Below are 12,331 nucleotides of genomic sequence, written 5' to 3' on the forward strand. Positions count from 1 at the left end.
CCCAGCTACTGGAGGCCGAGGTGGAAGGATCGCTTGACCCTGAGGAAGCCAAGGCTGCCATTAACTAGGATCACACTGTTACAGAAGGGCTGGGCTCCCAGCTAAACCCCACCCTTAAGCCTGGCACCACGGCTCTAAGTGAAAACAGCTGACCCAATTTTTCTGCCCAAACGTTTCATTTTTGGCCTGCCCCACCCCTATCCTGTGCCCATAAAGACTTCAGCTGGCAAAGCAACACAAGCGGCTGAGCGTCGGAAACATAAGCGGCTGAGTGTCAAGGAGAGAAACAACTGAGTGTCGGAGAACACGGATAGATGATGCGGTTAACTTCGGACGTGCAGTTTCAGAGAGGGGCCTAACCAGAGACAGGTGGGCTTCAGGGAAAGACCACTTTCCCATCCCCTTTTCAGCCTCCCTTTCCGCTGAGAGCCATCCACCACTCAATAAAGTCTTCTGCATTCATCACCTTTCAAACTGTTCATGTGACCTGATTCTTCCTGGACGCCAGACAAGAACTAGGAAGCCGCTGAGAGTACAGGGGCTGCCACCCTGACCCTCCACTGAGCTGGCTGGCACTTGGCCATCCCTGGACGGAAAAGCGGAAAGAGCATTGGTTGTAATATTCTTGGACGCTGCTGCGGGGCCCACATAGAGCCTGCTCCCGACAGAGAGGAGCGACCGGCTGGTTCCAGCGGTGGCTCACCCCTCCGTTCTGCACTCGCTCCCTCCCGTGAGGAGTGGCCAGCGGTGGGCTGAGTGAAACCAGCCACTCCAGTTCCCATCCTGTAAGGGAGTCAAGGGAACTATCCCTTCTCATCACCACTGCACTCCAGCCTTGATGACAGAATGAGACCTTGTCTAAAAAAAAAAACCCAAAGAGAAAATTATCTTTAAACATGTTGGGTTTACTTGGGAATAGATATAAGGATTACAATCCAGAAAGCATGTAATGGCATGTCTCCAGTGCACTCAGTGAGGAAAGGGGAGCTTTTATTAACAAAAAAGACATTTACATAAACTGCTTAGAAATAGATCATTGTTTCTAGAGGCTTAAAGCCAGAGTTGTCGGTTCATTGGTGGTGATGTCTTACAGGATAAGTGTTCCTAGAACATCTTACCTGAACTATCACAGTCCTAAAAAGTATCTAGTGATAAACCTTATCAAATCAGGAGATGCTTGAAAGACGCAAAAGAGCTTTTTGAATGTCCTTGGCAACAATTCTTAGACATGTAAGCATAGGCCTCCTCTCCTTTCAACCTTCCTGGCCCCATTTTGTCTGTGTCCACAAAAGTGATTTCATTTTGGCGTCTGCAGCCTTCACAAAGTCTAGAGTAAGAAGTATGGAAGTTGTCAAAATCAAAATGGAGTCACTAGTGTTTAAAAAAAAAACTCAGGCACTGGCCAGGCACGATGGCTCATGCCTGTAATCCCAGCACTTTGGGAGGCTGAGGCGGGCAGATCACGAGATCAAGAGATTGAGACCATGGTGAAACCCCGTCTCTACTAAAATATACAAAAATTAGCTGGGCGTGGTGGCGTGCGCCTGTGGTCCCAGCTACTCAGGAGGCTGAGGCAGAAGAATTGCTTGAACCCGGGAGGCAGAGGTTGCAGTGAGCTGAGATGGCGCCACTGCACTCCAGCCTGGCACCTGGCAACAGAGCAAGACTATGTCTCAAAAAAAAAAAACAAAAAAAGGCCGGGCGCGGTGGCTCACGCCTGTAATCCCAGCACTTTGGGAGGCCGAGGCGGGTGGATCACGAGGTCAAGAGATCGAGACCATCCTGGTCAACATGGTGAAACCCCGTCTCTACTAAAAATACAAAAAATCAGCTGGGCATGGTGGCACGGGCCTGTAATCCCAGTTACTCAGGAGGTTGAGGCAGGAGAATTGCCTGAACCCAGGAGGCGGAGGTTGCGGTGAGCCGAGATCGCGCCATTGTACTCCAGCCTGGGTAACAAGAGCGAAACTCAGACTCAAAAAAAAAAAAAAAAAAAAAAAACCACCTCAGGCAGAAAGAGCTGGGAAAGACTATAAAAAGAGGGTTCTCACGTTTGTACGCCTAATAACAAAAACTATCACTCTGCAAAACCCAAAACCTCACGCGAAGGCATCCCAACTGTACACAAAAAATACTTCTACAAGGACATCTACCCAGCAACCGCCTGTCTGACTTTGGACTGTCGTAACTTTTGTTATTGATCTTTGTAGCTAAGGATAATTATCTCAAAACAATTATCCTTCTCATTTTTCCTTTAAATATCTTTATTTATTTATTTATTTTAAACAGCTTTTTGCTCTATTGCCCAGGCTGGAATGCAGTGGCATGATCTCAGCTCATTGCAACCTCCACCTCCCGGCTTTAAGCAATTCTTCTGCCTCAGCTTCCTGAGTAGCTGGGACAACAAGCACGTGCCACCACACCTGTCTAATTTATATATATATTTTTAGTAGAGACAGGGTTTCACCATATTGGCCAGGCTGGTCTTGAACTCCTGACCCTGTGATCCCCCCACTTTGGCCTTCCAAAGTGCTGAGATTACAGGTGTGAGCCACTGTACCTGGCCATCTTTCTCTTTTTTTTTTTTTAACCTCCTTAGATACGCACATAATTTACTACATATCTCTTTCTTTTACAGAGCTTCTCTATTATTTAGGTTGATAGAAAAAAAGTGAACCTGTGACTAAGCCTTGGGGAACATTTAATGAATGAGTTGGGGCAGATGAACTTTTGAAGAGGACTGACGAGGTAACCAGAGAGGAAGGAAGAGATCAGGAGGCATTTATTATTACAGAAGCCAAGGGAAGACCTCTCAAGAAGGAGGGCATCATCAACTGTGTTGAGAGCAGCTAGGAGGTCACGGAAGAGGACTGATGTACATAGTAATTTGGATGCCATTGGTGACCTTAGCAAGAGCTATTTAAGTAGAGAGATGGAAACCAGACTAAAGAGTGTTGAGGAATGAGTTGGGTGGTGGGTAAATAGAGAACTTCCCATCCTTCAAGTCTCAGCTTAAGTGCCTCTTTTTCAGAGAATCCTTCCATAATTTTCTAAATCAGATCCTCCTCTCACAACTTTTCCTAGAATTCTTAACTCTTTTTCATGTTACTTATCACAATGCGTAATGAATTTGCTTATGCAGTTATTTGTTTTATGGTTGTCTCCCCAGGAGCCCTGCATATTACATTTTCCCTTTCTTTTCTTCCCTTTTTTTTTTTTTTTTTTTTTTTGAGATAGGGTCTTGCTCTGTCACCCAGGCTGGAGTGTAGTGGTACAATCACAGCTCACTGCACCCTCGACCTCCTAGGCTCAAGTGATTCCCACCTCAGCTTCCTGAGTACCGGGACTACAGCTGTACGCCACCGCGCCTCGCTAATTTTTTTTTTTTTGTATTTGAGATGATGTTTCAACGCATTGCCCAGGCTGGTATCGAACCCCTGAACTCAAGCAATATGCCCACCTCGGCTTCCAAGTACTGTGATTACAAGCATGAGCCACTGTACCTGGCCCCTGCATATTTTCTACTCTATCACCTACACCTGCCTCAAACCTAAGGCATAGTAAGAGCTCAGTAAATATGATATAAATAGCATTTAAGCACCCAGCATATTACATTCATTAGCTCATTTAATCCATTTTTGAGTTGAGGAAATTACAGAAAGAGTTTAGGCAACTTGCCCCAGGTCATACAGCAAGTGAATAGTGGAGTTAGAATCCAAAGCCAGGTTATCAGATACCAAAAGTTTAATAATTCTGAATTCTACCTTCCCAACTGAGATTTCAAATCAATTCAGTAAACATTTATTGATTGCAGACTGGCAGTAATTATACTTGATGAAAAATGCAAAACTGAATAGGGCAGAAATCCATACCCTCAAGAAAGTTTAGAATTCAATGAGACAAATGTGTAAATAAATAAAATAAGATGCTAACACTTTCCTTATTTATTAATTATTTTCTATTCTAAGGTAGTCTATGACAAAGCTGAGGGATTTTTCTTTTTTCTTTCTTTGAGACAGCGTCTCGTTTTGTCACCCAGGCTGGAGTGCAGTGGTGCGATCTTAGCTCACTGCAACCTCTGCCTCCCAGGTTCAAGCAATTCTCATATCTCAGCCTCCCAAGTAGCTGGGATTACAGACGTGAGCCTTCGTGCCCGGCCAGCTGAGGAGTTTTTCAAGGGATCTAAAAGATCTTCAGACTCAGGGCAAGGATGTGGCTGGTCAGCCTCGGGATGAATCTCAAACCTTTGGGAGGTTGACACAGGAAGATCGCTTGAGCTCAGATGGCAACATAGCGAGACCTCATCTCTACTAAAAAAAAAAAAAAAAAAAAAAAAAAAAAGGAATTGGAGAGAGATCCAAGATGGTTGATCACTAGCAACTCGGGCTAGTAGTTCCCAGTGAAAGCGCAGAGAATGAGAGGACGCCACACTTTCAGACGAATATTTGTTGCTCACGGACCAGGAGATTCCCAGTAGAGGAGCCCCACGTGTCGCCAGGGCGACTCTTGTGGCCAGCACAGCAGTTTTGCTGGCGCCTTAGCACGCCAGTTTTTGATGCAGAGTCCGGAGATTCCCGGGCAGAAAAGCACCATCAATCTTAACACCACTGTTTTGGCCGGCGCAGTGGACTGCTCAGATTTCGGCACTGGGAATCAACAAGTTGGACGTCTGCTCAGAGACCTAGTTAAAAAGTCGGTAATTACAAAGACAACAGACAGATAAATATATAATGAAGGGAAGAAATCAGCGTAAAAAGGCAGAGAATACTCAAAATCAGAATGCCTCTCCCTCTACAGGGGATTGCAATTCCTCATCAGGAACGGAACAAGGCTTAATAGATTACGAGTGTGTTCCAATAACAGAAGCAGGTTTCAAAACGTGGGTGATAAGAAACTTCTGTGAATTAAAAGAACTTGTTCTAACCCAATGCAAAGAAACTAAGAAACTTGAAAAAAGGTTTGACGAAATGTTAACGAGAATGGACAATTTAGAGAGGAATATAAGTGAATTGATGGAGCTGAAAAACACAACACGAGAACTTCACGAAGCATGCACAAGTTTAAACAGTCGAATTGATCAAGCAGAAGAAAGGATATCAGAAGTCGAGAACCAGCTCAGTGAAATGAAACGAGAAGACAAGATTGGAGAAAAAAGGATGAAAAGGAATGAGCAAAGTCTCCAGGAAATATGGGACTATGTGAAAAGACCTAATTTACGTTTGATAGGTGTACCTGAATGTGATGAAGAGAATGAATCCAAGTTGGAAAATACTCTTCAGGATATCATTCAGGAAAACTTTCCCAACCTGGCAAGGCAGAGAAATATTCAACTCCAGGTAATACAGAGAACACCACAAAGATATTCTTCAAGGAAACCAACCCCAAGGCACATAATCGCCAGATTTATTAGGGTTGAAATGAAGGAGAAAATACTAAGGGCAGCCATAAAGGGAAACCTATCAGACTTACAGCAGATCTCTCAGCAGAAACCCTACAAGCCAGAAAAGAGTGGGGACCAATATTTAACATCCTTAAAGAAAAGAACTTTCAACCCAGAATTTCCTATCCAGCCAAACTAAGCTTTATAATCGAAGGAAAAATTAAATCCTTTGTGAACAAACAAGTACTTAGAGACTTCACCACCACCAGGCCTGCTTTACAAGAGCTTCTGAAAGAAGCACCATACACATAAAGGAACAACCAATATCAGCCTTTCCAAAAATATATCAAAAAGAAAAGAACATTAACACAACGAAAAATTTACACTAACTAATGGGCAAAACAGCCAGCTAGCATCAAATGCCAGTATTAAAGTTATATATATTCTAATCGGATAAAAAGCCAAAACCCACTGGTATGCTGCATCCAGACCCATCTCATATGCAACGATACACAAAGACTCAAAGAGAAGGAGGAAGATTTATCAACCAATTAGAGAGTAAAAATAAACAAATAAATAAAAAGCAGGAGATGCAATTCTCACCTCTGATAAAGTAGACTTTAAAGCAACAAAGAGCAAAAGAGGCAAAGAAGGACATTACATAATGGCAAAAGGATCAATGTAACAAGAAGAGCTAATGATTTTATAGATCGACGAGAGAGAAAATTAACAAGGACATCCAGGACTTGAACTCAGACCCGGAACAAGTAAACTTAATAAACATTTATAGAACTCTCCACTTCAAATACATAAAACATACATTACCACCTCACACCTATTCCAAAAGTGACTACATAATTGGAAGTAAATCACTCCTCAGTAATTGCATAGCATTTCATAGGTTTAAATGAAATATTGGTTGGCTGCTCGTTTGTTATTTTCTTCCCTTATTCCTTCCTGTTTACATCAAGTATAATTAGTGGTATAAAAGAGGTTTTCAATACCCATTACGAAAATGCATTCTAGCCTGGGCAAGAAAGCAATACTCCCATTCTCTCTCTCTCTTTCCCTTCCTTTTTCCTCCTCCTCTTTATTCATTTTCTTTCTTTCTTTCAAAAAATAAAAATTAAAAAAAAAAGAAAAAGAAAAAGAAATTAACTAGGCATAGTGGTGGGTGTCTGTAGTCCCAGCTACTCGGGAGGCAGAGCCAGGGGAATGGTTTAAGCTTAGGAGATAGAGGTTGCAGTGAGCTCTGATCGGTGCCACTGCACTCCAGCCTAGGTGACCCTGTCTCAAAAATAAAATAAATGAAATAAAAAGCCAAATATATTTAAAGAACTGCCTTCTGAGCGTATGATAGTTTCTATTTTTTGAAGTTAAACAGTCATTTTATATTATTATTATTATAAAACAACAGTGAGACCAGATATTGTTTTTCAGTGCCTTGACAAAGTTTTTTAAAAGGCAACACTGTGTTAGTTCCCAAACCCACTTTTTAAACATTTCTGAATAGTGACATCCCTAAGTCTGATGGTCTCTATTCTAAAGAAGAAATAGGAGACGGGAGAGCTTAGTGTTATGGGAGAACTGCCAAATTATTGCTGCTAACGATATTGATGGGAACTTATACAAAGGCTGTGGTGGTTGGGGGGGCCTAACAAGAGAGGCTGGATCACAGAATTTTTTTTTTTCTGAGACAGAGTCTCGCTCTGTCACCCAGGCTGGAGTACAGTGGTGTGATCTCAGCTCACTGCAACCTCTGCCTCCCTGGTTTAAGCAATTCTCCTGCCTCAGCCTCCTGAGTAGCTGGGATTACAGGTGCCCACCACCATGCCTAGCTAATTTTTGTATTTTTAGCAGAGACAGGGTTTCACCATGTTGGCCAGCTGGTCTCGAACTCCTGACTTCAAGTGATCCACTTGCCTTGGCTTCCCAAAGTGCTGGAATTACAGGCGTGAGCCACTGCGCCCGGCCTCCACAGAAACATTTCTAAAATAGTATTAAGTGAACTTACTGCGCACTGAGCACAGAGAGAGAGGAGTTGAGAATGAGACCCAGGTTTCTGGCTTGGGTTCCTGGGTGGAGAGGGGTACCACTCCCTGAGATAGAGAATGAAGGGGGAGGGGGAGGTTTTGGAAGAAGTGGAATGGAAGATAAGCTTTGGGCATTCTAAATTTGAGATGCCTGCAGGGCACTCAGGCGAAGATATCTGGTAGTCAGTTAGAAATATGGATCTAGTGATATAGACGTGAGAGTAATCAGGCCTTCCGTGTGGCAGAAGACTATGACCGAGATCATTCAGGGAGAAGAGAAAGGGACCAAAAAACAAAACACAACCCACAAGGACACTAATGTTTTGGAGATTTTGTTTGTTTGTGGGGAGAGTGGGAAATTCCATTAAGGACACTACAAATGAATGGTAAGACAAGCAGGAGAAAATGCTGCAGAGAATAATCACATGAAGGTAAGGAGAGAAAATGTTTCATGAAATAGTTTGGTCAGCTATATCAACTGTTGTAGAAAGATCAAGTAGTACAAAGTCTCAGGATAGACCGTTGACTTCAGATAGAGCAATTTTATTAGGGGCATCGAAACAGGCTATATAAGAGAGATTGCGATGCAGTTTCCTGGACACCAACTCAAGGGACAAAGTGTGAAAGTTGTCAGAATCATAATGGAGTCACTTGCATTAAAAACCCTGACAAGGCTGGGGACAGTGGTACACACCTGCAATCCCAGCACTTTGGAAGGCCAAGAGGGAGCATATCGTTTAAGTCCAGAAGTTCAAGACCAGCCTAGGCAGCATGGTGAAACCCTATCTCTACAAAATGTAGAAAAATTAGCCAGCGTGGTGGTGCATGCTTGTAGTCTCAGCTACTCGGGAGGCTCAGGAGGATTCTCCTGCCTCAGCCTCCCAAGTAGCTTATAGGCATGCACCACCACACCTGGCTAATTTTATGTATTTTTAGTAGAGACGGGGTTTCGCCATATTGTCCAGGCTGGTCTCATACTACTGAGCTTAGGCAATCCGCCCGCCTCAGCCTCCCAAAGTGCTAGGATTACAAATGTGAGCCACCGAACCTGGCCAATGATCACAATAGTTAATGAGTCCCAGTCCACTGTGTGTCCCAGTTCTCATATTGTTGCTGCTGCCTGTCCTCCATTGTGCGTTTACTGCAAATCCCTGAGGCCATTTAGCTCTGGTTTACCCGAGGGTTCCTCTCCAATCACAGTCGTGTTTTTTTCACAACCTGCTTAGTAAAATGTGTCCTTTTTTTTTTTTTTTGAGACCGAGTCTCATACTGTCGCCCAGGCTGGAGCAGTGATGCGATCTTGGCTCACTGCTACCTCTGCCTCCCGGGTTCAAGTAATTCTCTGCCTCAGCTTCCCAAGCAGCTGGGATTACAGGCATCTGCCACCACGCCTGGCTAATTTTTGTATTTTTAGTAGAGACGGGGTGTCACCACCTTGGCCAGGCTGGTCTTGAACTCCTGACCTCATGATCCACCCGCCTTGGTCTCCCAAAGTGCTGGGATTACAGCCGTGAGTCACCACGCCCAGTCTAAAATGTGTCCCTTTTTATTGTTTGTCTTTTTCATTATAACTATGCAGTGGCACAATCACAACTCACTGAAGCCTTGATGACCTCCCAGGCTCAATTGATCCTCTGCCTCAGCCTTATGAGTAGCTGGAAATACAGGTGTGCACAACCATGCCTGGCTAATTTTTGAATTTTTTTTTTTTTTTTTTTTTTTTTTTTTTTTTGGAGACAGGGTCTCACTGTGTTGCCCAGGCTGGTCTTGAACTCCTGGGCTCAAGCAATCCACCTGCCTCAGCCTCCCAAAATGCTGAGATTATAGGCGTGAGCCTTGGCACCCGGCTGAGACCTCATGTCCATTAAAAAAGAAGAAAACAGCTGAACTTTAAAACCATCAACTACTTTGAAATATCATCTATGAAGATGATCATTTGTCTTCAGATTTTCAATTGCTCTTTCTCAGGTCTCATGGCAGAATGGAGGAATTTGCTAAAGCTGAGCCCTTGGACACTGGGCCCATCGATTTCTTTGGTCAGGTAATAATATTTCTCCTTCTCATCAAATTATAATTTGCTTTTTAAAAAACAATTCACTTTTGACCAGTGTTTTCCCCTACATTTTACTCAACATTTTGTTTTATTTTCGTTGAAACCTGAATGAAAAAGATGGGAAAAGATCACCTGTGAAGAACAGTTCTCCCACCCAAAAGGCACCTCGAGAGCTAAGTATAGGTAAAACATTTGGAACTGCTCTTTAATTGTTGGTGTTACTTTACATCTTTAGAGGCTTGTAAGATCCTCAACACCAATGATTTCCCATTCCCTCGTCCCCTGAAAAACTATACCAAGGAGTTGCCATTTCAGATTTGACCATGCAGTTGTTCAGAGAGCTTTCTTTAAGTCAGGCCATTGGTTAATTTCAACATAATTGGTCATATTAACCAGTCATACTGGTTTCCCGGCTATTGTGCAATAAACCCAGCTCAGCTCATGCCTTAGGGAGTTCGCACTGTTTTTCTTCTGCTTTCTGCACAGCTTCCTCCCTATTACCTTTAACTCTTCTCTTAAATATTATCATTGCAGGAAGACTCTATATTAGATTTCTTTTTCTTGAGACAGAGTCTTGTTCTGTCACTCTAACTACAGTGCTGTGGCATGATCTCAGCTCACCGTAATCTCTGCCTCCTGGGTCCAAGCAATTCTTCTGCCTCAGCCTCCCAGTAGCTGGGATTGAAGGTGCACACCACCATGCCCGTCTAATTTTTTATATTTTTAGTAGAGATGGGGTTTCACCATGTTGGCTAGGCTGGTCTCGAACTCCTGACCTCAAACGATCTACCCACCTTGGCCTCCCAAAGTTCAGGGATTGCAGGCGTGAGTCACTGCACCCAGTGTCTATTTTAAATCTCTGTCCTGCTCCATCGTGGCACTCCCATCTCTCTTCCCAACTTAATTTTTCTGTTGCACTTATCACTTCATAGCACTGCAAATGATATACCTATTTATTTGTTTACCCTCTCTCCTCTTATAAGAGTATAAGTTCCTCAAGGGCAGGATATATTTTTTAATGTGCTTGATCACTTCTCTATCCCCCGTCCCCAAAACAGTGCTTGGCATATAGAATGCACTTAATAAGTATTTTTGATTAACCACCACAGAATTGTGTCAAGCCCATGAAAAATGAATGAAATAATGAGTCATTCCACATTTTTTTAACCCTCTAGTTACTATTAGGTTAGTGCAAAAGTAATTGTGGTTTTGGACCCTGAATTTTAAATCATTATAACTAGGCTCAAACACATCTTTATTAATCAAAATAGGAACCATTACAATTAACACATTTTTGCCAATGAGAAATAAATTACTTTATTCCGTTAGTGTAAAAATCCGTGCTTCAGAATTTGATGAACTTTTTTTTTTTTTTTTTTTTAATGAACTCTTGGAAAGCATTTTCTGCATCCTGCTGGTTGTGAAAGCATTTTTCCTGCAAAAAGTTGTCGAGATGCTTGAAGAAGTCGGTTGGCTAGAGGTCAGGTGACTACGGCAGATTCATTCAACTTCTGAAGCATTGGTTGTGCAACATGTGGTTGGGTGCTGTCGTGAAGAAGAATTGGTCCCTTTCTGTTGATCAGTGCCGACTGCAGGCACTACAGTTTTCTGTGCATCTCATCGATTTGCTGAGACTACTTCGCATATGTAACGGTTTCGCCAGGATTCAGAAAGCTGTGGTGGGTCAGACTGGCAGCAGACCACCAAACAGTGATCATGACCTTTTCTTGGTGCAAATTTGGCTTTGGGAAGTGCTTCGGGGCTTCTTGGTCCAGCCACTGAGCTGGTCATCGCTGGTTGCCATATACAATCCACTTTTCATTGCATATCACAATCCGATCTAGAAATGGTTTGTTGTTATTGGGTAGAATAAGAGAAGGCAATACTTCAAAACGATGATTTTTAAATTTTCACTCAGCTCATGGGACACCTACTTATCGAACTTTTTCACCTTTCCAATCTGCTTCAAATGCCGAACAACTGTAGTATTGTAGACATTGAGTTCTTTGGCAATTTCTTGTGTACTTGCAAGAGGACCAGCTTCAATGATTGTTCTCTATCGGTTGTTGTCAGCTTCCAATGCCCAGCCACTACGCTCCTCATCTTCAAGGCTTTCATTTCCTTTGCAAAATTTCTTGAATCCTCACTGCACTATATATTCGTTAGAGTTCCTGGGCTAAATGCATTGTTGATATTAGGAGTTGTCTCTGCTGCTTTGTGACCCATTTTGAACTCAAATACTAAAATCACTCAAATTTGCTTTTTGTGTAACCTCATTTCCACAGTCTAAAATACACATAAAATAAACAGCAAGTAATAAGTCATTAGTGAAAAAACATAAAGAAATACCGATTAAAATGATGTATAACATAACCACATTTATTTAAGATCGTATTCCAATTTTTTTTTTTCTTTTTGAGACAGAGTCTCACTCTTGTCGCCCAGACTGGAGTGCAATGGCACCATCTGGGCTCACCACAACCTCCGCCTCCCGGGTTCAAGTGATTCTCCTGCCTCAGTCTCCCAAGTAGCTGGCATTACAGGCATGTGCCACCATGCCTGGCCAATTTTTGTATTTTTAGTAGAGACGGGGTTTCTCCATGTTGGTCAGGCTGGTCTCAAACTCCTGACCTCAGATGGTCCGCCCGCCTCAGCCTCCCAAAGTACTGGGATTACAGGCGTGAGCCACATCACACCTGGCCTGTATTCCAATTTCAAATGGCAAATTCCAACAAAACAATATCCCAATTACTTTTGCACTCACTCATACAATTTCTTTACTTGTGAAGGGAAAATTCAAACACTCAAACCTGTCTTAGAACATATATCACAAACGTATGTAAGATTAAATATTGTCAATTGTGT

General features: G+C 42.8%; 1 long non-coding RNA gene across 2 annotated transcripts; it reads left to right on the forward strand.

Annotated features, from left to right (window-relative positions):
• Positions 1-7,633: 7,633 nt before the first annotated feature.
• On the forward strand, positions 7,634-11,982 carry LOC105728912 (uncharacterized). 2 transcript variants are annotated; one of them, XR_001110149.3, is made up of 4 exons: positions 7,634-7,844; positions 9,382-9,454; positions 9,584-9,649; positions 10,865-11,982. It is a non-coding gene; the product is annotated as an uncharacterized LOC105728912 (long non-coding RNA). The 2 variants fall into 2 exon arrangements; XR_010342907.1 differs by having other exon boundaries at positions 9,382-9,649.
• Positions 11,983-12,331: the final 349 nt, after the last annotated feature.

Source organism: Aotus nancymaae, unplaced genomic scaffold (genome assembly GCF_030222135.1).
Source record: "Aotus nancymaae isolate 86718 unplaced genomic scaffold, 86718_ANA_hifiasm-v0.15.2.pri h1tg000016l, whole genome shotgun sequence".
Lineage (NCBI taxonomy): Eukaryota > Metazoa > Chordata > Mammalia > Primates > Aotidae > Aotus > Aotus nancymaae.